The following is a 24,055-nucleotide window of genomic DNA, read 5'->3' on the forward strand; positions in this document are numbered from 1 at the left end:
GGTGGTGACTGTCCCTACTGTCCATAGCATACAGTAACTCCAGCCTACATATTTTTGTTTAGGAATATAAGCATGTTAACATGCTCGGGGGTCAGACGCGAACGCAGCCTTGTAACTGTCAGTCCAGCAGCAGAAAACACCCGCTCTGACGGGACCGAAGTTGCGGGGATGCAGAGGTATTGTCGCGCTAACTTTGACAGCCTGGGGAACCTTCTTCCATTCACTTTCCACCAGTCGGCAGGGTTATATTCAATTAAATGCTTCAAGACTCACAGTATGCAACACAACGTCCTTTTGATCGATAACAATATAAATTGATCGACGCATTTCTTAACGATCAATTATCGAGCATCGATTAATTATGCCCATCCCTTTCTTATCTTTCTTAAATTAAATAAATTAATAAAAAATGAGGTATGAACCGAATCATGGCTCAAAAAACTAAGTCAGGGGCAAACCGTTGATTTGGAGAATCGTCACACATCCAGTGGTACTTCATCCACCTCAAGCTTTGGTGAAGCTAGAACTAATCATTAAAATAAGGTTCAAAATTAATTAAATAACTTAAATGCTAAATTATATAATCTTGTTGTATAACGGGAATGGGTTAACCTAGCGATTGCTGGTGCTTTGCACTTGGTTCTAGGAACATCCTTTGTGTACCGACAGAGATATGTTGTTTCACTTTATTCTGAGAAAAAATATTTTAAGTCTGCTAAATGCCCTAAATGTAAATGTACATATAATCAACAGATATATAAAATGAACTAAAAGGTAATTATAGTCAAGTATATAATAAGGTACCACACTGAAATAAGATTCATAGCTTTATGAATGTAACTCTTTGAAGGCTTACTTCTGAGAACGTCAAATTATACTTTTCTATAATTAAGCGCTTTGAGTCTGCCTTGTGTATGAAAAGTGCTAGATAAATAAAGTTGCCTTGCATTTCCTTTTCTAAAGAATTTAATAGATCCCTATTTACAATCTGTCTTTCAATAACAAATGCAAGGTGTTTCTTTGTAATATCATCCTTTTGATTTATTACCAATTAGCCCAAGTGACCGTTAACCTGTGTAATAATAAACATGTTATTCTCTGTCAAGTGTTAAATGACTGCATACCAAGCTAAGAGCCGTCTACCCTCAACCACAGAGAAAACATGTTTAATCGCCCCCCCTTGATCGCAAGAGCTGAAGGAAGAGTCTTCTTTACAAAGGCTAATGCATCATGTTTAACACAGTGACATTTATGGACAGAATAATAATATTGTTCTGCGCAAAAAGCCCCCTGTGGGTACTGGATCAACAGTCTGTGTTGGAGCACACATGCGTGGCTCTTTATCAAACACAGGGGATCAAACGGCTCACGTCTACCTACCTGAATAACACTCCCCAGCCCCAGCTCTGGGCGACGAGCGCTTTCATGTCGAAGCTTTCTAAAGAGAATCAAACTCACACTCTTTAAAGGGAAGGCCAGTCCCCTTAAAGACCACTGTTGCCAGAGACATAATGGTACTTTGTTGAGTAAATATGAGTAATTGCATCTAAAATCTCTAACCGATGCATGGACCTGTACGGATTCAATCGGTCACAGATTTTTGCTTTTGTTTCTGTTATAGGAATTCCAAATAGCACACGAAGCGGAGTTAACTCAAAGCCAAAACTGCACTTTTAATCAAACATAAAGTATATTACTATTAAACCAAACAAAAAAAAGCTTTAGATGAATCCAGTCTTGTTCCTCCGGTAGGAATCACGTCACCCACGGAGTCTGTTGCGTGTGCAGACTCTCTATACACGCGAACCAGGAGAGCCTTGAATGAGTGTTGGAGCATGCTTTTTAAAGCATGCTTCCCCACCTGCTCCTCAGGTGCTCCGCATTTCAATAATTGGCTGGCACCAATGCTCTTACTGGGGGCATCTGAAGGAAATCTGTGGTACACCACCTCAACAACCTGCCCCCTGGGCCTCCAGGGGCGCTGTGCCGGAGAAGGGTTGCCACAATATATATGGGTTCCCATCGCGCAACATAAAAAATGTAAATGATTTTACATGAGGGTTTATGCGTAATAGTAGCGTGTTATTAATGAACATGGCTTTGTGTGACCTGCAGTCCAAAGATTGAAAGTGCTCTTACAGAAGGGGAAGCCTGAAAATCGCCTGACACAATGGCAGACGCTGCCACATCTTTTTCCTTACTCTCTAGCTAACTGTGGCAACAATGCTAATTTGGCTATGGTAATGTATCGAGTCTGTTTGTTTTACCCGTACCAGCTCACTCATGCGAGGGAGCAAGAACACTCCATGTATTGTCATACTAATTGATATCCAAACTGACGTTGTTCATTAACTAAATTTCCTATATAACGACATAACAGCGTTAAAGTAGATGGTTGTTTTGTTCCCAAAGAAGTAAAGTAAAAGAGTAAGCCTGTTTATTATGCAACACAGTGACAATTGGACAATGAATGGCTGAGTTGAAGTGGATAAAGGAGAACGAGCAATAGCATGAATTATTATGAATTTATGAATTTGAAACCTAACTATGAGATGCTGGTCACCCAGAACCATATTGATGTGACATTGGGGGTTGCAAGCGTTAACCATATACATTTGTACAAAAGAAAATCGGTTTAAATTAGAAAAACTAAAGAAGGAAAAACAAACCAACTGACCCAAGGGTACGATTTGCATGTCTTTTGATGACTTCTTGGAAGTGTTGATTAAATATACGACAGTGCTCAACTTAATAAGGAATGAGATGGACCTTTCTACTTCTGCTGTGCTTTGGAGAGGTCATTTATTACAGTGGCAATCAGAATACATCCTAGAGTACACAGTGGAAAACTCACTATCTATTTAGTGAGAGCCCTGCAAACAGAAGTTTTAATAGGCTTCGATATAAGCAACTAAGCAATGATTAAAATTGTATGACTTCTCAGAGACACTGTAGTTATTAAAAGTTGTATACTTTCGCAGTACCAAAACAACTATTGCCTTTTGGCTCACAAAAAGCCTTTGACTTGACACAAAACTGCTGGAGACAACTGAAGCTTTTTCATAGTTTTTAATATTGCAGTATTGCTAATATTAAAGTAGTGTGTTTTGTGACCATTTGGTTTCAGAAATGTTGGAAGGCTTACAATTGAGTTTCAAACACTACCAAACAGTGCTACATTGTATAGGCGCCTCATTAAGTAACATCACAAACTTAGTTAATGTAATTGTTTGATCGAGTTACATATGTGCTTTGTGTCATCTGTGCATCTTACCCTATTCCATATTTATCAACCTCTTCAACAAAATATTCAAAATAAGTATCCAGCACCACGCAACATTCAAATTATTCAATGGTGGGTTCTGATTCTAATGCAGCAAGACTATTGAGGAATATAATTACAATACATTTACGTATATTATATATGTGTAATATGTCGTTGGCTCATTTACTTTTATTTGCACTGTTTGAATCTCAAGATTCAAATCGCAGTCTTCTCATACACGAAAACCACAGGAAAAACAATCTTATGACTGTAGTGAGAAAGCTTCTACAATACCACATTTAATTGCAATAATTTAACGAAAAGAACCAGCTGCAAAGCTTTAAAAATGAGTTTCTCTGAAGCTTGATATTTATCTAATGAGGCATTTAGCATTAAGCAGGGAATTCTACATTCAAACAACAGCTTGGAATGGATTGAAATCGGGTGTTCATCCCTCCTTGGGCATGGCTATGGATGTAGCTGACTCGACTGGCTGTATCGTAATCAGGCAATCTCCATTTGAAGAGTATACCCCTCTCCTGTAATGCTCTAATCCACAAGGACTCCCTCTCGGAGCATTATCTAAAAATGAGCTTGGTACCCCAGTGAGAACAGGGAGGGGTGACTGTGACTACAGTCTCCCCCTGACAGTGTTAATGCATGTTGGACACATGGCTTTGAAGTTATCTCCATTAACTCTCCCTCACAACTTAGCTCTCACTCTTCCTCTCTCACTCTCTCTCTATATGAACTCTGTGGCATATCACATTATTTCATATCCCATTTTATACAGCCCCGGGCTACACACTGCACAGATTAATTTCATGCTCTGATATTTACATGATATTAACATAGAAATAAAAAGGGCGAAAGGATGTCATTACAATGTAAATGGTAGCAAATAGCTCACTTACTAAACGTTTGCTTCTTTTCTAATTTTTTATAGGAACGAAAATGTGGATTGTCCGTGAACATGGCACCAATAGCCCCGCCCATTCTGTCAGAGATTTAAATTTGCTCTGCAGAAGGGTCTGGAGAAGAGCAATACATTTCTTTCTCCTTCCGATAAGTTTTTGCGGGAGCCGATCACCAAGCTGGCTCTCCCCCCCCCCGGCGGGCTATTGGTTTAACACAATGACGGCATTTACACAATGACCACAGGGAACCGGCGGCAAGCAGCCAATTGCGTAGTCAGTTGAACTCGTTGAACTAGGCCCGATGATCATGCCTCTTTAGCTGAAGAAAATGACAGCAGCTTCCCCAGGCCAACGTGCGATGTACGATTGAGCTTGGTTTGGCAATAGCCAGGCTAGGAACCCTTTAGAAAGAACTGCAAATGTTGATATTGAGCTAGTGTACGTTGTCAGATGTCCTCATTGTTCATTTGGCAGGGGTAAGGAACAGGGCTATTAAGCGTCTTCAGTTCCTAATCCAACACATTTTGCACCATTACAAACTGCCAGGCAAAGAATTCCAAAAACTAGGTTTTGGGAAGGCGGGATTCAAGGGGGGGTAATCATCCACCATTTTCTTGCAAAGTAACAACTCAAAAAATCTACACTCCCGCCAGTAAATCCCATGTGTGATGACTGATGACTCACTGGGCCATAGCTCTAGTCTAGATCTTCTTAACCATTGATAGCAGTACTCCATTTTCATATTGCACTCAAGCTTTGCTTGACAAAACCTGCCGATGCGTGAACACTAGATGAACTCATTCACCATACATTACAAAAACATTGTCACTATCATTTCTGTGATTAACACGAATTTCTGTTAACTGCTTTTAAATGCCGAATGGGCCAGAAATGTATGAACCTTCTGTGTAAAAGTTTTTTATTTCATTCACACTTCAACACACATTCCAGTTCAAAACACACACTACACACATCTGAGTGAGACAACACTAGAGCAGAAATGCCCCTCTCATGTAACCACATGGTTAGGCTTAAAAGCTGGTCATGGCTAATCTTATCAAAGGCTCCAACCAGAGCACTTGCTAGTTGCAAGAATCTAGTAGATCGCAATAAGTAATTTAAGGATATAATTGATCCAAGGTACCCCCTCCAGTTAAAACATAATTTCACTGATCTATTGGGGCACTGGCTAATCCGACATCCGTGCATCACCCACGATAACGAGAGGGCCAGAGCGACCTGAGGCAGTGGAGGAGCCCAAAAAGACATCAGTTAGCCAGCGATAAGACCTCTACTTCCTATTGGCTAATAGCGCTCCAACATGCCCTGGAACATTTTGTTACCTCCCCAGTAAATCAAAGCATTCAGGGCTTTATTAATAGCCTGACAGCAGTTCAAATTTATTCCATGTGTATACGAATATCTGACGGCTTTTTTTTTTTTTTTTTTTTTACAAAAGGCCCAGCATTTGTGATCCTGCTCTTGAAAAATTAGCCTTGTTTCCATCCCCCACCCTACCATCTCGCCTCATGAATTTCAATGACTGAGTGAGTGTGTGAAGCCCTTTTATACCTGAATGCTGCTTTGCCTTTGGGAGAAAGAACGGACAACTTGCTATATTTAGAGCATTCGGTAATATCACGTATGCGGGTAGTTTATTAGCGATACCCGGCGATACCGCGTGCGCAACAAGCTGATGTTGGACAAGATGGATTATTCTCCTGGCGTATGCTGCTCTTTCTCTCTCATGCCGTACGATAGCGCCTCAAACCTACTTAATTAGCAAGGAGGCAATACATGCTAACAGAATTTTCTCAAGGTTGCCCTCGCCTTTTCAAACTTCCACAACATAATGAAACACATTAGGCGGATCAGACAGGTAAAAAATGGGGAGGAAGTGGGAAAATGCCATGTTTTTTTGTCGAGTATAGACCTCTTCTAGGCCAAGTGAAGAAGACAAGCCTCTCTATGGAAATAACAGCGACTAATTATTTCGTTTTGCAAATGTCAAAAGTTCTCCTTGGCTAGAAACTCTCTAGGATAATTGAATACCTGAGAGAGTTAGAGGGACAGAGAGGGGAGACGAGGGATACGAAGAAGGAAAAAAACATCCAGGGGAATAAAAGATTTAGGAGAGAGAAGGGGGGAACTTATAGGATATTATTTCTGCTTCCAGGTGTCAATGGTAAATAGAAATCCATAATGTACATGGCAAGTTTTTGGATTGTGTTCCTAAGGTTATGTTCAGATACATTTATTATATAAATTAAAATATATTTTGGTATCGTTCAATTCTACCTCTATACTTAGTATATAATAGTCATCAGACATGGTCGGACATGGTTCAGTGATAAGAACCATGTCTTTACACACATAATAATACAAGTAAAATATGCTTTCAGAATAATGTTATTTTTGGTATTAATTTCCCATTTTCGTCATTGAAACTACCCTTGTTCCTACATTCATTAGTAAAAAAGGGTCGTAACTTCAGACTGTTTTGGATAGTCTAGGCTTATGGATGTGACAGCAGAAACCCTGCAGAGCCAATCCTTATGTCCTTCGCTACGTGTCACCCTGGTCTTACTAATGAGCCATTTTATTGCAAAGAAAGAAAGAGAATGAACGGTTATTCGAGGAAAAGAGGCCCCTTGTGGGTTCAGCAGGAGCTCGTCACGAAGGGAGCAGAGAGTGATACTTCATATTGATGGGGGAGGAATGAATAATGAGACAATTGTAATTATTTAAATCTAGGGTTGTTTCAACATCGACCTAATCTCTTAGCATCTTACCTTCTTTCTCTCTCTGGCTCTCCCTCTCTCTGCCTCCCTCACTCCCACTCTCTCGTGTGTCTCTAGCTCGAGAACGAAATCTTACTGCAGCATAGAAAAAAAAGAAAATCTGACAGATGAAAATTGTGTAACCCAACACGTGTATAATGCACTCTTGTATCAAATTAATTCCTTCAATTAAAACAACGCACATGACATAATGTGTCGCTAACAAGACCCATGTTAAGACACAATGGGCCCTATTTTAACGGTCTGAAACGCAAGTGGGAAGCGCAAAGCGCAAGTAGCTTTGTGGGCGGTTCTACGGCGCTATCGCTATTTTACAGGCGGATAAATGACACTTCCGCCGCGGCGCAAGTGTCAAAAGGGTTGGTCTGAAGCAGCCTAATTACCCGTAGGTGTGGTTTGGGCGTAACGTGCAATGAACCAATCAGAGCGTTTTCTCGCATCCCCTTTAAGAGCGATCGGCGCTTGTTCCATGGCGGATTGCTATTATGATGGCGGATTTGCCAGGCGCACGCCAAGAAAGGTTCACAACAGATGATGTCCAGAGGAGGGAGAAAATAATTTATTTTTCGGCTAAATCTCCTTCAAATCTTTGCAACTTTTCATTTTTCGTTTTGTATTATTTTTCTTCATTTACGCCTACGAACATTTGGACAAGTCGAATAAAAAATGTCTCAAGGACATAGGCCTACTATACTTTCCGATGTTTTGGGCTCACTTTCTCTGAATCACAAGGTTATGAATGCATGGTAATAATTGTACAATGTAGCTAAACAATAGAGCGGAGATGTCATTAGTTTGCATATACCTCACTATATGCAGCTCCTCTAGATGAGCTCTCCTCTCCCGTGCTGCTGCGGCATTTGGACGTAATGGCATCGGCACATGCAGTTCAGCATCACGTCTCCTTAAGTCCTCTAATCTATCCTCATTAATGTCATCGACACATCCATGATTCATGGCAATGTTGTGTAAAACACAACATGCCACAAAGAATGCTGCGACTTTTTGAGGACCATACTGTAAAGTACCACCTGACCTGACCTATCCAAACACCTGAAGCGCATTTTCCGTATTCCGAATGTACGTTCAATTAAACTGCGTGTTTGTGTGTGTTTCCTGTTGAATACAATTTCGCGGACTGTTGCTGGCATAAGAAATGGGGTCATGAGTCATGACTTCAACGGATTGCCGTTGTCCCCTAACAGCCACCCATCCAAGGGAGGATTCCCCTCGAATATGGCATGAATGGTCGAGTTTGCCAATATGAAAGAGTCATGGCTTGAGCCAGGGTAGTTAGCAAAGACTTGATTTATTCTACAATTAGCATCGGAAATGACTTGGATATTAATCTAATGAGTTCCGTTCCGGTTTATGTATACGAGTGCGTTTACTGATGGGGCACGTACCTGCACATGGGTGCAGTCTATAGCACCAAGGACGCCCATACTTGGTCCAAAACTCCTGCTTTGTTCTTTCCTGGCTGTCAGGTGTAACGGGGAATTTGATGTATTCCCCAGCATGTCGGACTCGACCTGACGTAACTGCATGTATAGCCGAACTTGCCGATTGTGAAATGCGTCCAATAGAACTAAGGAGATGCTGGAACGACCCAGGTGCATAGAAATGCAGTGCCGCTGTAACTTTCACTTCAACGGGGAGGGCATAGGGACAGCGTGCATCAGTCCCCAGCTCATCTGCCAGGAGATGGCAGATATCTGTGACAGCCTGACGGGTCAGGCGTAGCTTACGCCTGCATTCCTCCTCACTCAGGGAGAGATAGGTGTGTCTGGGCCGGTAGACCCTCTCCCCCCGGCGTCCTCTGTCCCAAGACGTATTCCATTCCACTGTGCAATAGAAAAATTATGAGCAACCTCAACTTAACTGGTAAGTTGCAGAGTAAGGTTTTAAATGGACTTACAGAAGGTGATTTCGCAGTCTTCAGAATTTATTTCGCAGTCTTCAGAATTGTGGTTCCTGATTCTTGACGGACAACCCACTTTGACAGGTGTCCTTATATACATGTGTCTCTTGCCACTATTGGTCAACCAGGTTAATTTGTTCCGTCATTACGCCTGCTACAATTCGCGTGAATAATTTGGGTAAATGTGTACGCTAGATTTATGCCTATTTATTTTATCTTTATGGACACCACAATGATTTTCCTTGTGTGGTAATATTTTATTTTCCTTGTAATTATGTATGGTTTGCAAAAATGGGAACTGCTGTCCGTGTAGATGAGAGAAGCAAAGTGTATGCGCGAGGTGCACAAGCAATCCGTATGCATCGCATGCGCATGTATGCATGCGCCCTTAAAATAGCATCTGAACAACGCGCCACTGACTTTAAACCAGGTATTTCCTGGTCAGTAGCGCAATGGTATTCAGAAACGGCAAAATACCGTTTGCGCCAGAACACGCCTCCTCCTTCCGCCGAACCGCCCCTTGGGGCGCATGATCAATCCCTAATTTACCGGCGAGTAGCGGTGGTGGGAAAAGAACGCTCTGCGCCAGTTGTAAACTAGCAACGACACATGCGTCAGTGACTAAATCACTTGCGCCGGATGCAAGATAGGGCCCAATGCCGGTTGTCAAGCCGTCTTAATTATCTCACGGCACAGCCAAAATAAGGGGGGAAGCAGGTCGTTTTTCAGTTGGTTTCTATGCACCAGAGAAGCTTTCCAATGGGTAACCGATAGGGATTTGTGTGTGTGTGTGTGTGTGTGTGTGTGTGTGTGTGTGTGTGTGTGTGTGTGTGTGTGTGTGTGTGTGTGTGTGTGTGTGTGTGTGTGTGTGTGTGTGTGTGTGTGTGTGTGTGTGTGTGTGGTCTACAGTGATCAACCGATTCCTCCCGTCTGTCACTGTCAGTGGGAGCAGAAGGCTCAAAGGACATTGTTAGCTTTCTATTATAACCCACGGCCAGAGTCTTATCTCACCGGAGCCCGACCATAAGGAGAATAAACCCACTGGGCCACCTCCGGAACAGCTCACACGGCTCTCCCAGTCTCCTAGACTCGCCTGTCATCCTGTTGCTCGCTAATTTGCGGAACAAGTTCTCAACTTCACGGAGAGGAAGACAAAAATTAGGAGTATGAATAATTACTTGGGATTCTATTTCACGTGTATAACCTTTTTTTCACCATGTCAAAACAGTTGCAAGTTTATTAGTTAAGGCTAGTGCAGCTTTAGTTAAATGTAATTAATTGTATTTATACAGCGCTATTTTTCCAGGCACTCAAAGGGCTTTAGATAGTGAGCGTTAATTCACGACCAGTGTGTAGACCCACGTGATGCACGGCAGCCAGAACGTTTCCGACAGACTGGCTTGATGTGAAGAATGAATCTATCCAATTAAAGACCAGGGGATAATAAGGTGGCCATGTTGGTGCAAGAGCCATGGTGGGTATTTTGTTGTTAGATCTTTAGTAACCACAGGGACTCTGTTTAACCTCTTATTCAAAAGATGGTGCTCTAAAGGACAGAGACCCCTTCTCGGTCTGGGCATTGGAGATATTACATAGGCCAGAGGGATGAGCACCCCCTACTGGCCAACACCTCTCTGAGCACCATCTGGTCTCCCATCCAAGGATGGACCAGGAAAGGGTTAGGGTCAATTAATAACAGGGTGGTCTTATCCAAGGTGACTTGCAGTGAATTGGAGATTATTGAGGAGCAGGTGATAGGCTTAGGAATTTTGCTCTGGAATGCCTATGGGAAGGTCGTCGACATTGGGATCGTAGAATTAAACAGCTCTTCAACACTATATCCTGCCCCCATTGCAGACGGATGTATTAAATTGAGAAGTTCAGTCTGGAGCGAGACAGACCAACTGCAGTGGGAAACACTTAAGACATGCAAATGGTATTGATTTGTTAATTTTAATCATGTTTCTTTTACAGCAATGAAGCTCACAGTTGCCAAGCAATGGAAGCAAAATAATAATTCTCACCATCTACACTTTATTTATTTTTTACACTTTTGATTGATTGATTTACGCGCTAATAATCCAATTAGGAAGAATAATGAATTAATGACAATAGGACGAACAAATTAAAGAGGTAAAGCTAGTTGGTTTATGTCCACCTATTGGGCCAGAGTAACCCATTAAAAAAGGGACACTAGGTTAACTTGATTTATTGACATAATTTAGTGCTCTCTCTACCACAGCCATTAGCAGCCGGCCTGGGGCTTTGCGACAAGAAGGAACATTTTATAGCTATTGAGATAATTTTACTCCATATTGAGAAACATGGCAGTACATCTGCTTATGAATAGAGAATCCACTTATAATTTGGAAATAATTCTACTTTATTAGGGTAATGTATGGTAATGAAATAATTATGATACTTGACTAATATTTTGTCGTTTTTATCCAAAGATAGTACAAGCAAATCCGGATACAGATACATGAGGCAGGTCGCTAATTAGGGGTTTTGCTCAAGGAAGTTTGGGTCAGTTTACAGCCATTCAGGACTGAATCATTAAACTTTCGGCTAGTAGTACCCTATAATAAAATGTTATCCATGTAACAAAGGAAAAAAAGCTATGACAGTATCAGACATAAAAAGCCATCAGTTGTTCTGTGCAAACAAATATACATTCTGTCTCAAGTAGACAATAACAGCACGTTTGCAACATGGAGCACCCATTACATTTGACACGGACAAATACTTGGCAAGACAGCTGCTTCAACTATGACAATGCGATGCTTCCACGCATAACCCATTACTGTAAAATGACTCTCAATGTTTCTGGCATTGAAGAGCTTTGAATAACACAAGATTAAATGTTTTAAAATCATGTGTTTCAAATAATTGTTAAGTGTGATCCATGGATGTTTCAATTAACTACTTGCAATTAGGGATGAATTAGAGATAATAATCCTCAAGGACATCATATGTTCCCATACTTTGTCAAACAAGAAAGCCCTGGCTATTATATAATTTCCATTCCAAGCGTACAAATACCATCCTATTCATTATTCACAAAAACATCAATTATTTTAAAGAAACACTGTATCTCCCACCCCGCTTAGTCAGATTAAATGCTTTGGCAATTCATTAAGGACCACTGTCATCTGGCTAGAGAATAATATATTTACAAAGATAATAATAATCATATTAAGCTTTATTCATATAGCACCTTTAATACAGAGTAATGCAGCTGAAAGTGCAATACAGTGCAAAAGAAAGAAACTGATTAAAACCAAAACCCACTTTATAGCAGATGAAAAACCAAACTCAAACATCAATGAAATCAATAAAATAAAAGCAGCAAAAAAAGCAGCATAGATCAAATGCTAATTAATTTGTCTTATAAAAAGCTAATTAAAAGCTTAATTTAAAAGATAGGTTTTTAACAGGTGCTCAAATTTATACTGAGCTTGCTTCCCTGATTTATTGAGGCAACCCATTCCAAAATGCAGGCTCATAATCACCAACTATCTTTTGGGTTTTGAAGCAAACCACCAATAAACCCGCACCAGAGGACCCACATACAGTTGAGGGGGAAGGGGTTGTCAGTGAGTCAATAATGTATGCTGGACCCACTTTGTGCTTTTAACAAGAGAAGCAGTCAATTCCTAATGATAAAGGGTGCCAGGGCAAAGTAGTTAAGGCTGGAGTGATATGCTCACTCCTCTTAGTTTTTGTCAGAAGCCTAGCAGCAGAATTTTTGTCTACTTGAAATAAAAGCATGAATCACTTTTTCCGCATTCCGCTGGGTTAAAAACAGCTGCACCTTAGCGATGTTTCTCAGATGAAAAAATTCTGCCTGGGTCACATAGCTCAGGTAGTACTCTGTGACAACACGAGTTTTGCCTGTTTGAAATCATATCACATATCATTTTGGGGCTAAGTAATAGTAGTAATAGAAGCAAATAGTAACATTAAATACTCAATACTTTAATACAATAATTAACCACGATTTAATCAATTGTCCATAGTTAATCGCGATGAACACAAAAAATCAAAAAAGAAGCTATTTGTATCCCAAAGGGTATTTCTTTACGGTTTTAATACTCAAATCTACATGGGTTTGAAAAAAAAAATGCTTGCTTAATGCTGTTTGAATATTTTTGGCTGCCTGGAAATCAAGTAAGGACAAAAACACAATAAAGTGTGTCCAACCTATTCCAGCTACGGAAACAATCCTGAGACCCAAACAGGTCAGGCATTTACGCATATCCTCAAATCACCACTCATGGCAATTAAAACGAGGATTAGAAAGACGCTTGTTGATTTAAGGACCCGGGTCCCGCTGCCATCCACATCCTGTTTTTTATTTCCAAAAGCTCACAATTGTCGTTCAATTGGACAATTCCAGCCCATGCAAATGTTAATCAACGGTAGCATATCATTTTCATTCATTAGTGATATGGAATTATTTAAAGAGTTCGGAACACACAGAAACAAGTTCACCAATGCATCATTGGGAAAAATAAATTGAGTCAAAACAACATAAATTACCAATTTGCAAAGGGAGCGTACGGTTTCAAGTCTTACCTCACAAGCTCAGCCCGGAGGTCCAGCTACAGCAGACAGCGCTGTTATCAAGTATAGGTTTCGAGAGAGCCCTGTTATGCGTCACATGGACTATGTTGGCATGCAAGCACTATTTGTAGAATGTTGGTGTAATTTAGTGTCTCTCTTTGTTCGCTGCAAGAAAGAAAGGTCAGTTGGCCTTAATGCGTCAAAGAAATGCGTCAAAGAAATGTGTGGCGTTAAAACAAATTTGCTTTAATGCCGTTATTATCCTGTTTATCGGCCAGCCCTACTATCTACATTAGCTTGCATCAGCAATGGTTTCACAACTGATCAATCTGAAAAAAAAATACAATTTAAAAAAAAATAAGAAAAAAGGAATCCACTTGCATGCATGTAATTTATTTGGCACTGCCAAACAAGAGCTATACCTCAGGGAAAAAATGACCCGGAGCAGACCTTAATAAGACAAGAGCTAGACTTAGATTTGGATATCAGCAAATCAGGCGACTTAGAATGCAAATGTGCTTGTGCGTGAATACTGAGTGGGCATCGTCAGATCCAGGAAGAGCAGTACATCTCAGTTAGAGATTCACTTGGACATGTTGGAGCTGGGTTTACAATGCAAGCACACAAACAGCGCTGTAGAGGCGGTTCTAACTTGATGGTGTGTGTCCAGAGTAGATCATCATCATCAATCGAAAAGCGAGCAACTCCGATTAAGTATAAGTTTAAAGGTGTAGTTTTAAAATTTAGTGGAATCTAGTCTAGTAGGGAGGTTGCAACCAACTGAATTCACCGCCCCCCCCCACCGGCCCTTTCCATCTGCACTGCAACACAGAGTGAAACCATGACGTGCTGATTCACGTTTCAATTACCAGTTTAAAAACCATGAGTAGAGCCGAGCCGCTCTGGAGTCGGCCACGCTCCAAGCAGGTTGCAACATCAGCCCTGCTTGCCGTTTTGATAAGGAAGTCCATCAGATGGTAGGAATATAAGCCTTACTAAACACAATAACTGTTCGTTCTTGTGTCTGAGACTTATCACACACAAGAGTATGACTTGAATTCAACAGTTTTGCTCGTCATTATTCGTTCATATAACTATTTAATAAAAAATTCTAAAACTATGGTTTAAACATTACAGGCTCACACAAATGCACTAAGAAATATATGTTATGGTGGGTTTTCTTATCAATCTTCAAACGAAAAATGTGCTTCTGTGCATCTGTATTTGTACTCGGCAGTAAACTCAGAATAACTCAAAGAAGAGCCACAGCAGAGATTGTCACACATTAAAAAAAGATACAAAAGGTTTTTCTCCATGGGGGGAAAAAATAAAGAAAGTCTGACTCACGGCGCTCGTCACAGCACACAAAGAAAGATTAAACAACACACACGAAGTGGCAGCAGAGCCACGGTGGGGCCAACGGTGCTGGCGGCGCCTGTGTAGCGCTGTGTCTGCTAATGCTCCCCACGCCACTATGAGAAGATTCCCCTGGAACGGCGTTAGCCAGGCTAACCACGCTTCCAGCTTGATGCCTGGAATGAGAATAGGCGCTGTGGGAAAGGTCAGAGCAGCCAGGGCAGCGTGGAGGAAACAGGGAACGACAATTTAAGGCGACGGTGGTGGCGGGTGTTGTGTTTAGAGTTATCTGTGCCCCAGGGACAGCGCTGGGGTCCAGCAGGTTGGAAAATGCCAATGAGTTTCCCCAAGAGGGGTATAGGGGTAGCACATTGAGTTCTGCTGCGTCCCTGTGTCCCGAAAAATGAAAAAGGCAAATAGTGCTGCAGCAAAATGGGAAACAACAGAGGGTTGATTGGCTAACGTCAGCAGGCCTGGCAGGAAGCCCCCTGGAGCAGAACGTGTGTTCACTCAGAGAGCCCCCCTGTGTCTGCAGCAGAAAGGTGTGTGATGGAAGACCACGAGAGAGAGAAGACCACGAGAGAGAGAGAAGACACACAGAGAGAGAGAGAGAGAGAGAGAGAGAGAGAGAGAGAGAGAGAGAGAGAGAGAGAGAGAGAGAGAGAGAGAGAGAGAGAGAGAGAGAGAGAGAAAACAGGGACTACAAAGAAGAAAAACAAATTAGAGTTAGAGATACAAGGAGTTAGACATACGTAAGGTTTAGGATGTTTAGGGATCAAACATAAGTTTTTACATAAAATGCTTCTGTTTCTGTAGGTGAGGTGTAACTTATTTTTGAGTTGGGTGATGATCTTTAAAGCTGGGAGACAAAACACATCTCATACTTATCTGATTATAATCATCCTTAATTAGTGTTGAAGTTATGCAGTAGACAAAAAATTATATGTTAATTTACCAACGAGATTAAAAGCACCATATTTTGAGTCTATAACAATATGACCTACATTGACAACTATTTCCCAATGCCAAATGTGAGAGCATCTGTCCTGCATTGTTTAATCACATCTTTGTTTCTTGTACATCATTGACGAGGTAGGGAGAGGGAAGGGGGAAAAAACATACATTGCTTCATTAATGACCGCAGATCTCCTCTTATAAATAATAAATACTGGTGAAGTTGAAAAAGGTGCTTAGAGATCATTTAACAGAAAAGTGTTTGGCTGACAGATATGACAGAATGAGTTTGGGGATGGTGTGGAGAAATTGCTATGCATCAGGAGGGCCCACTCACAGCCTCAACGGGCTTAACAGCTTATCAGCGCTCTCTCTTGACGGCCATCGTGGCCTTGCTTAAAAGGGAAGTGCTGAATCACTCGAAACTTTTGACAGGGTCCATTACACAGATGGATGGCTGTTGTTTTTTTGGTTTTATACTAGTTAAATCGCAGACCAGTCCAATCCCACCATTGCTTCATTCTCTCTCTCTCTGTGTGTGTGTGTGTGTGTGTGTGTGTGTGTGTGTGTGTGTGTGTGTGTGTGTGTGTGTGTGTGTGTGTGTGTGTGTGTGTGTGTGTGTGTGTGTGTGTGTGTGTGTGTGTGTGTGTGTGTCTCTCTCTTTCTTACTGTCGGTCGCCCGCCCTCTTCCACAAAAGCAAGGACCGGTTAAAAGGCACTCCAGTCAACTCTTAAAGCTTCTTGTGGTTTTTTTCCCCCCTTTTGGGAGACTCTCGCTGTGCTGCAGAGGGCTGCTTGGTGATCAATAATGTACCGCTACATTGGTGGGATGTTGCAGTCCAATATGGCTGCCAACACTTAATAAACTACATCGCCAATAAGGGGAGGGGAGGAGGGGTTGGGGCATTATCACTGTTTATTTATGAGCACTTAGATAGGGCGTTTCAATAATTAGGCCTACACGAAGATTGAGGGTATAATAGCATATAATGAGGTTCAATGACACACAAATAGTGGAACAGGTCTAAAAGGTACACAGAAGACATAAATGTTTTGTTTTAATGGCCAAAATAATGATACACGTGTGAAATTAACAGTGGACAGCTAAAAGCCGTACAGCAACTCAAACAGTGGAAGCCATCATTGTGGGTCATTCAAAACCGCAGTTATACCCTTGTATCCTAGAATACATGTTAACTAAGAGGGAGGCAGAGCATCTTTAGTTCCCAATGCCTCCTTTTTTTTTTTGGAGGATTCAAACGACTACTGGAGACATTTGAAGGGGACATCTACTAAAAAGTGCTTGACATTAAGCCTTAAAGACACGTCCCTTACACAGCTTATTATAGAGAACTTCCACCACTGACATATTGCCTTGCACCACTAATGGAGACCCATCCTGGCTGACATTCTGAAAAACTAGTAGCCTGGTGTTGAAAAAACGGCTGCAAATATAGCTCAAAACTTCAATACCAGTGAGGCAAGGGGTGCTTATAGGGCCTAAAAAAATTTTTTGTTTGGTTCCGGTTTCCGACCGACCCTGTCAATTTATGTGCGACCCAAATTATTTTATGAGTTTTATAAAAAAAAATAAAAAATAAAAAAAAATTATGCAATTACGTTTTGGTACAGCACCTCTATAATTACGTTTTGGTACAGCACCTCTTCATTCTGTACAAGGATGAGCGAATTTTCTCGTTTTTAAATGAAAACAACCTACCTATCATTCGCTGCCGCTGGAAAAAATAAAATAAAAAAATAAAATAAATTCCCTACCTACCCATGACCTCAACTGACAACCAACAGGAACCAAACTTTTTTTTTTTTTTAGGCCTAGGGGAATGTCATGCTTGCTTAATGCTATTTTCTAAGAGAAGAGAGTACGGAGAGTAATGCTGCTTGCACTTGCCGACAGTCCCTATGTAGCTCTAGTCAGTCAAGTGCAAGTCCTAGGAAGAGGGGCTGTTGTCGATACAAGGCTGAAATGTAAATTTTCCGTCCTGAAATACCCATCGGTTTTGCCATGCATGAGGATGATTAAAGGGATACTTCACAGATTCAGAACCGGCGTTCTAACATTGTAAAATCGCTATTGTAATATATAAAAAAAAGGTTTTTTTCCCAGTCCAACCCTTCCATTGGCCCAGCTTTCCTGATCCAATTTTCTCCGTCAAACACGTCAAATGACGCGTTTGACGTCATCTCGGGAAACTTTGCTTGCCTGCTAGAAGGGCCGAGGACTACAAACCACTGGTTCTGCAAATTTGTGAGCCCACCAATAAGGAATGAGGGGGGGCAGGAGCTCGCGTACGAAATGTGAACACAATGTCCACCATGTTTCTTCACTGTGCTTAGCTAGAGAAGTGTAGTCAACGTATCACGGGGATATGTTTACACAAAGTTTGCTCGTCGAGCTACCACTCCCGCTAGTATAATGGGTCCTTCCCACTACAAACGGAAACAGGCGGGCGGTGAAGCGAGCGCATTGCACTAGCGCCAGAGACACTGCCTTTTTTCAGGCTAGGATGAACCGATTAAAAAAAAAATTGTACATTTATAAATAATACATAGAATTATTTACTTCATATACCCTTCATATCTCAACCGGTGAAGTATCCATTTAATAAGAAAGGTTGCCATATACTAGCTTGCTTAGTAATGTGATTGCTGCTTTTGTGATCTCGATGAAAGAGATTTTCTCTGTTTGGGCTCACAAAGTATCCCATCCATAGAACCGTTTTTACAAAAGTGTTTTTTCATAATTTTGCTGCACTCGGTAGATATCATAATAAGATTGCTGCGTTTCAATTATTTATTAGGAAATGCTGAATCCTACCAACTTTATTATGTTGCAGTTTAGCAAGTTTACCATTTAATCTAGTTTTGTATGATGATACCAATGCACCGCTTAGCCTGCCCTGCGCAACAGAGAATGTACGTGATGGATTTTAACCAAGAGACATTAAGCCATAGGCCTGATAACAAATTGGATGTTTGTATAGTTTCATTTTAACAGTATATTTTAATCTCACATGAAACAATGTTTTGTTTTACATAACATAATAGCGACGCTTTGTGTTTGTTTGTTTTTTTGTTATTGCAACCGGGGAAACTGGCAGTAGAAATTAGACTCGGGCGGGTCACATAAGTAATACATTAATGGGAATTTTACTGACCTCATCCAAACTTACACCCCGACTGCTGCTTGCGCGACAGATCCCCATTAAGCAAGTACTGCTCTACGGGCAGTTTTCCTGGAGTTATACTTGCTCCACAGGCAGAATATACAAACAAAAAAACTGTGTGGTAATGCAGGATGAATCATTAAAACGCAGCTAAGCATCTAAAGATTGATTGGTATATAATCAAAATCCACACTGCCCTATGCAAGACATTGCTAGAGTAAGTACATTTTAATATAAAGCTAATCTGATCAGATCTCATTAGGTTGAGAATAGCGCTTATGCCATAACATAAATAATATTTTTGGGATAAAATATGGATAGAATCCGTGTTTCTAGCGATCTAGTTTCCCAAACAGATTTTAAATACAACAAGCTATATGAGCACTGAACCCAATATGTATATTATTAGGTTAGGCACCTATTATTGGCATGATATAATTATTTTTACTTGGTAAAACTGGTTATGTTGCATGTGATCGTCAACAAAGTATATATAAAATGGCTCATTCTAAGACAATGAAAACATAACTATTCTTGTTTTCACAGGATCATAAAGTGATTAAAAACACATTTATGAATATTATATTCCATTTCTGCCAAGTCCGTTCCGCTAGTTGCTACTCAATTCAACCCACTGGACATTTAACCAAGGGTTTTAATGGGTCTGATTAGAGGCTGCCTTGGTGAGTTTTACAATCCCATGTGACCCGTGTCAGGCGGTGGAATGAATCATTTTATACTCATGACCTTGCAGAGAGGTGGGATCATGGGCATGATGGGGATTGAAATAGAGCAGGACTGGTTCTAATCAGGAAATCGACTAGGTATTATCAACACTAACAGGTTGCTACTTAACATTCATTTAGATGAAAATATATATTGGTAAAGAAGTTTATTAATTAGTTTGTATATTTAAACAATATTGCATACATTTTGTTAATCTACATCCAAATCAATGCTACTTCCTTTATGGCATAAAGTAAACCTTACACAGAATATCCGTTTCTCTATCAGGCTAAACAAAGAAGGGAGTGCACATGTGAAAAACAAAACATAAGAGCGTATACCATCATCAGGGTTGGGTAAAGAGAAACACAGAAGGCTACACAGAAGTAGCAGTTGACGGATGGAGTTGGGCCAGCCCCCCCAACGCCTGCCCTCTATCTAGTGGAATGATTCCAACAGCGCCAGAGCAATAACACATAATCATACAGGGATATGACCTGGAAGGCTGTCATGGAGACAGGCCGGGGAGGCAGGCGGAGAGGCTTGAGGATCTAGGAGAGTCCCTGGCTCCCCAGGCCTGCGTACAACACACTGGCCCCACCAGACTGGGCGGATATACAACATGATAGACCTAGGTCTGCTGAGGCTTTCTCCTTGCTTCCTGAGATGTCCCTCAGCCCAGCTCATAACTATTCAGTTGGCCCTCTCCCCAACTGGAGGCAAGGGACCGTCTCTCTCTCCCTCGCTCTCTCTCTCTCTCTCCAGTCTCCTCCATTACTTGCATTATAAATATGGATGCGTTATGTTTTTTTGGTTAAGCATATAGCATTTATTATATGTAGGCTTACCCTGTTACTTTAGAACTCTTGAGATTTCTGCCTGGATTCGGATGGTGCCTCAGATGGAGATGTGGAGACAACTGAAATACAGTAAATCAAGTTAGATTAATCAATGTTATAAATCCTGACGAGGGCACGTTTTCTCTCATATTTTGGTGCTAATGAATTTTTTACGACCTCTGGCATGGTCATAGATGATGAAATTGCTAGTAATACACTTTCCTCTATATTCTAGTGCAAAATGTAATACAAAAAATAATTCTAAATGTATTATGTTTGTTACTCAGACTACATAACACATTTTATAAAAGCGATAAGTAATGTAGATAGTTCTATGTAAAGTTGTCGTAAAATGCCTCATTTGTGCTAAATTCGATTTGAGAGGCAGTTAGTAAAGGTTAAGTGATGCCAGTGCAAAGGATCACACATGTGAGAAGACAAACCCTTGCGATGCGAGGTGCAGTTAAGAGATTAATGATATTAGATATGGCAGTAAAGCCAGGCATCTGAGTCAAACCGTGTGTCCGTACTCGATAGAAAATGGAGACCTCAATTGAAGGCATAACTCTGGGAAGGTATTTCCCGGAGGACGTCGTTCCTGAAACCAAGTTTGTTGTTTAAAGAATGAGAACAAACCAAATCTACTTAGTGGGTCGGGCGAGGCCATAGACAGTACAACACTGGAGGCCATATTTGCACTTCTGGAATCGATCCTTAACAAGTTAAAGGCCCACGTGCAGGTTAACCGGAAATTTTGATTAATGGGTACATGAAGCACTCAAAATATGTGTATCATTTATAAAATGTCTCAAATAGTGTTAAAGTCCAGTTTTGGTCGTTTTGGGCAGTAACGGGTGTTTTCTAACGCAATTCGGCGATGGCGTCACGTTGGGGAGACGTGGTGGAAGCATGGACATATTATAGAAAGGACAGCGGACTACAAAATGATGCCCCATTCATTCCTATTGAAAGTAGGGTGGAAGGTAGCCTCAGCCTAGTACTAGAACTATGGCGTCCAAGAAGTGGCAAGAACCACAAATAACATGTATGATGGCCCACAGCAGTATCATTTCGAACCTGTCAGACGTGAGAGGGCGAATGAGGAATTGCCGAGAACTGATGGCGGTCAAAGCCAATTAAATGCATGGTCAGAGGAGAATGAGTGGAGAGTTGCTATCATTTAACAACGCAGCAACGAGCGCTGGAGCTGGTCAATACAGCAGTGCATACAATAACTGCAAGTATAACCGATCGTGGTGTGACATTATTTAACCATCAATCTACCGCAAATACAACCAGAAAGATGTACATTGAACACATACCCCAGAGCACACCGTCCAACCCGGCGGATGCTTACAGACCGCCCACAACAAGCCAAACCACGGCGTGTGTGCTCTCTCTCTCTCACACACTCCCGTAAGCCAGTACTACAACACAATCACTCCAATGTATCCAACTCCAAGGCTAGGCTGCTTCAGTAAGACCACAAGGCCTTCATAACCATGCAGTATGCCAAAGCCGAAAAGGACACACGCACAGTCGCACACACTCATCTTATGCAAAACAATCCGTTTTATCACCAACATTCATTAACTGCAAAGACTAGCCCCTTACCATACGTTAGAATGGATCCAAAGTATGTGATTGATAGTCTGGTTCGGCTTTCGTTTGCTATCCGATTTTAGTATGACTTCTCAACATTAGGTCTTTCTTGCGTTAGGCGCACATGGCTAAGTTGCATACGTGCACGGATTGGCTGGCTCCGCAAGGCAAATAACAGAACATATTTATTTATCTTTCTGTCTATCTATCTATCAATGCATGGGTCTAGTTTTAATGTGATGTATTTTGTGTATGTCCAGTCAGACTTGTTGTCTACCTTGTACTGTGTGGTCTTGTAGGCTATACTGTGTCAGCCGAATCACCTAAATGTATTCCCTACGTGTAGTTTGGTATTAATAAAGACTTGACTAGGCTATTTATCTATCTAGGCTATTAGTCAACAATTATTCGCGAAGGCGAAGTGAATAGTGGGGAATAGCCCCCGAGACCGAAGGTTTATGTTATCAGCTGACATTTTGCGATGAAAACAATATCGAGTTTGAGATGTCAATCATGGGATATTGCCCAATATCCCAAGATAGCGAACCAATCAAATTGCGCCATCTTAGGAGGTTCACGTGTAGCATACTAACTATATACAATTTCTATGTATTTATCTATGTATTTGTATAATCTGCTGAACAGTCTCTTACTAGTCTCTACTCTCAAGGGTTTATGCGGCTTTGGTCCGTGTCTACTGTCTCCCCAACGTGTGCAATGCAATGCATTCTGGGGGAAATGAGAATCAATAGCAAAATGCTAAAATAGTACCTAATTTTTCGTATTACATTCCGTTTTGTGATACCTAACAACCAGTGGCGGCGCCAGGGGGGGGCTAGGGGGTGCTAGAGCACCCCCTAGATTGGCCATAGCACCCCCAAGAAATTAATGGTTTATTTATTATTATTTAATTTCATTCTGAGTTCTTAATAAAATGTATTGTGTGATAATATTTTAATCACAAAAGAAAATAACATTGAAATAAACAGATTGTTCACGTAGCACGACACAGACACGTTGCGTGCGTGAACGTGATTGTTCAATGAGTAGTAGGCTAAGTAACAGTAATCCTGGCGATCGGTCAATTCTCTTATTATTGTGGTTTTGAGTACCTACTGTTTGGTTTCATTCATGTTTTGATTGTGACCTAAAATAATATACTCTTTTTGAAAGCATTTCTGACTCTTTGCCTGTTTAAATTAATTCTATCTGACATTCTAATCTGCCGTCTTTAGTTAGAAGTGTATTGAACTTGGTATGTTTAGTTTAATTTGTCGCTCATGGTAGTGGTGACCTGGTAGTCATCTGGCGCAAACTTTAATCCACACACTGAAGTAAGTGAAGCATTTGGGATTACGTTATCTATAACATGCTGCATCCATTTTGACCGTCGGAGATGAACGCGGCTTTGTGCGCGTCCGTCAGAAGTAGCCTAATGACAATAATAATACGATCGATTTGAATGGCGCTTTTTATGTACCCCAAAGACCCGTTAGAGAGCAAACGTGTAAACATATGTGACGATATGGTGGGGAGGTGTTGTAGTAGAGAAAAATGAGACTCGTATGCTATCACCCTTTCATAGCACCCTCAGTAAAACGCCGAGCACCCCCATAGCACCACCAGAAAAAAATCTCTGGCGCCGCCACTGCTAACAACATTAAATACAATGAATAACTGTTTAAATCTTAAATACCAACAAGAAAATTGCACAAATTCGTTCGAAAACAAACCCTGCAACACAGCATTTAAAAGGTAGTTTATACATTTGTGACGGTTCCCTGTATGTTGTGTCTTCCATTGGTTTCTAGGACTGGGGAGCAGAGACCTAGGCCTACTTAATTGGTCATTAGGAGGGATTGGCGTGCACCTGGGCCCGGGTGCCAACGCCCTATAAGAGTCTGCTTCCCCAGTCATTCCCTC

The 24,055-nt window shown here is 41.1% G+C and overlaps 1 long non-coding RNA gene across 1 annotated transcript in view; it reads right to left on the minus strand.

Annotated features, from left to right (window-relative positions):
• LOC132454336 (uncharacterized) overlaps positions 1-21,211 on the minus strand; it is a 48,800-nt gene extending 27,589 nt beyond the window's left edge. Inside the window, exons 1-2 of the long non-coding RNA XR_009524917.1 lie at positions 21,061-21,211; positions 20,540-20,610 (exon numbers count right to left, since the gene is read on the minus strand). This is a non-coding gene — a long non-coding RNA (uncharacterized LOC132454336). The remainder of the gene's footprint in view (positions 1-20,539; positions 20,611-21,060) is intronic.
• Between the last annotated feature and the right edge of the window lie 2,844 nt (positions 21,212-24,055).

Source organism: Gadus macrocephalus, chromosome 3, assembly GCF_031168955.1.
Source record: "Gadus macrocephalus chromosome 3, ASM3116895v1".
Classification (NCBI taxonomy): domain Eukaryota; kingdom Metazoa; phylum Chordata; class Actinopteri; order Gadiformes; family Gadidae; genus Gadus; species Gadus macrocephalus.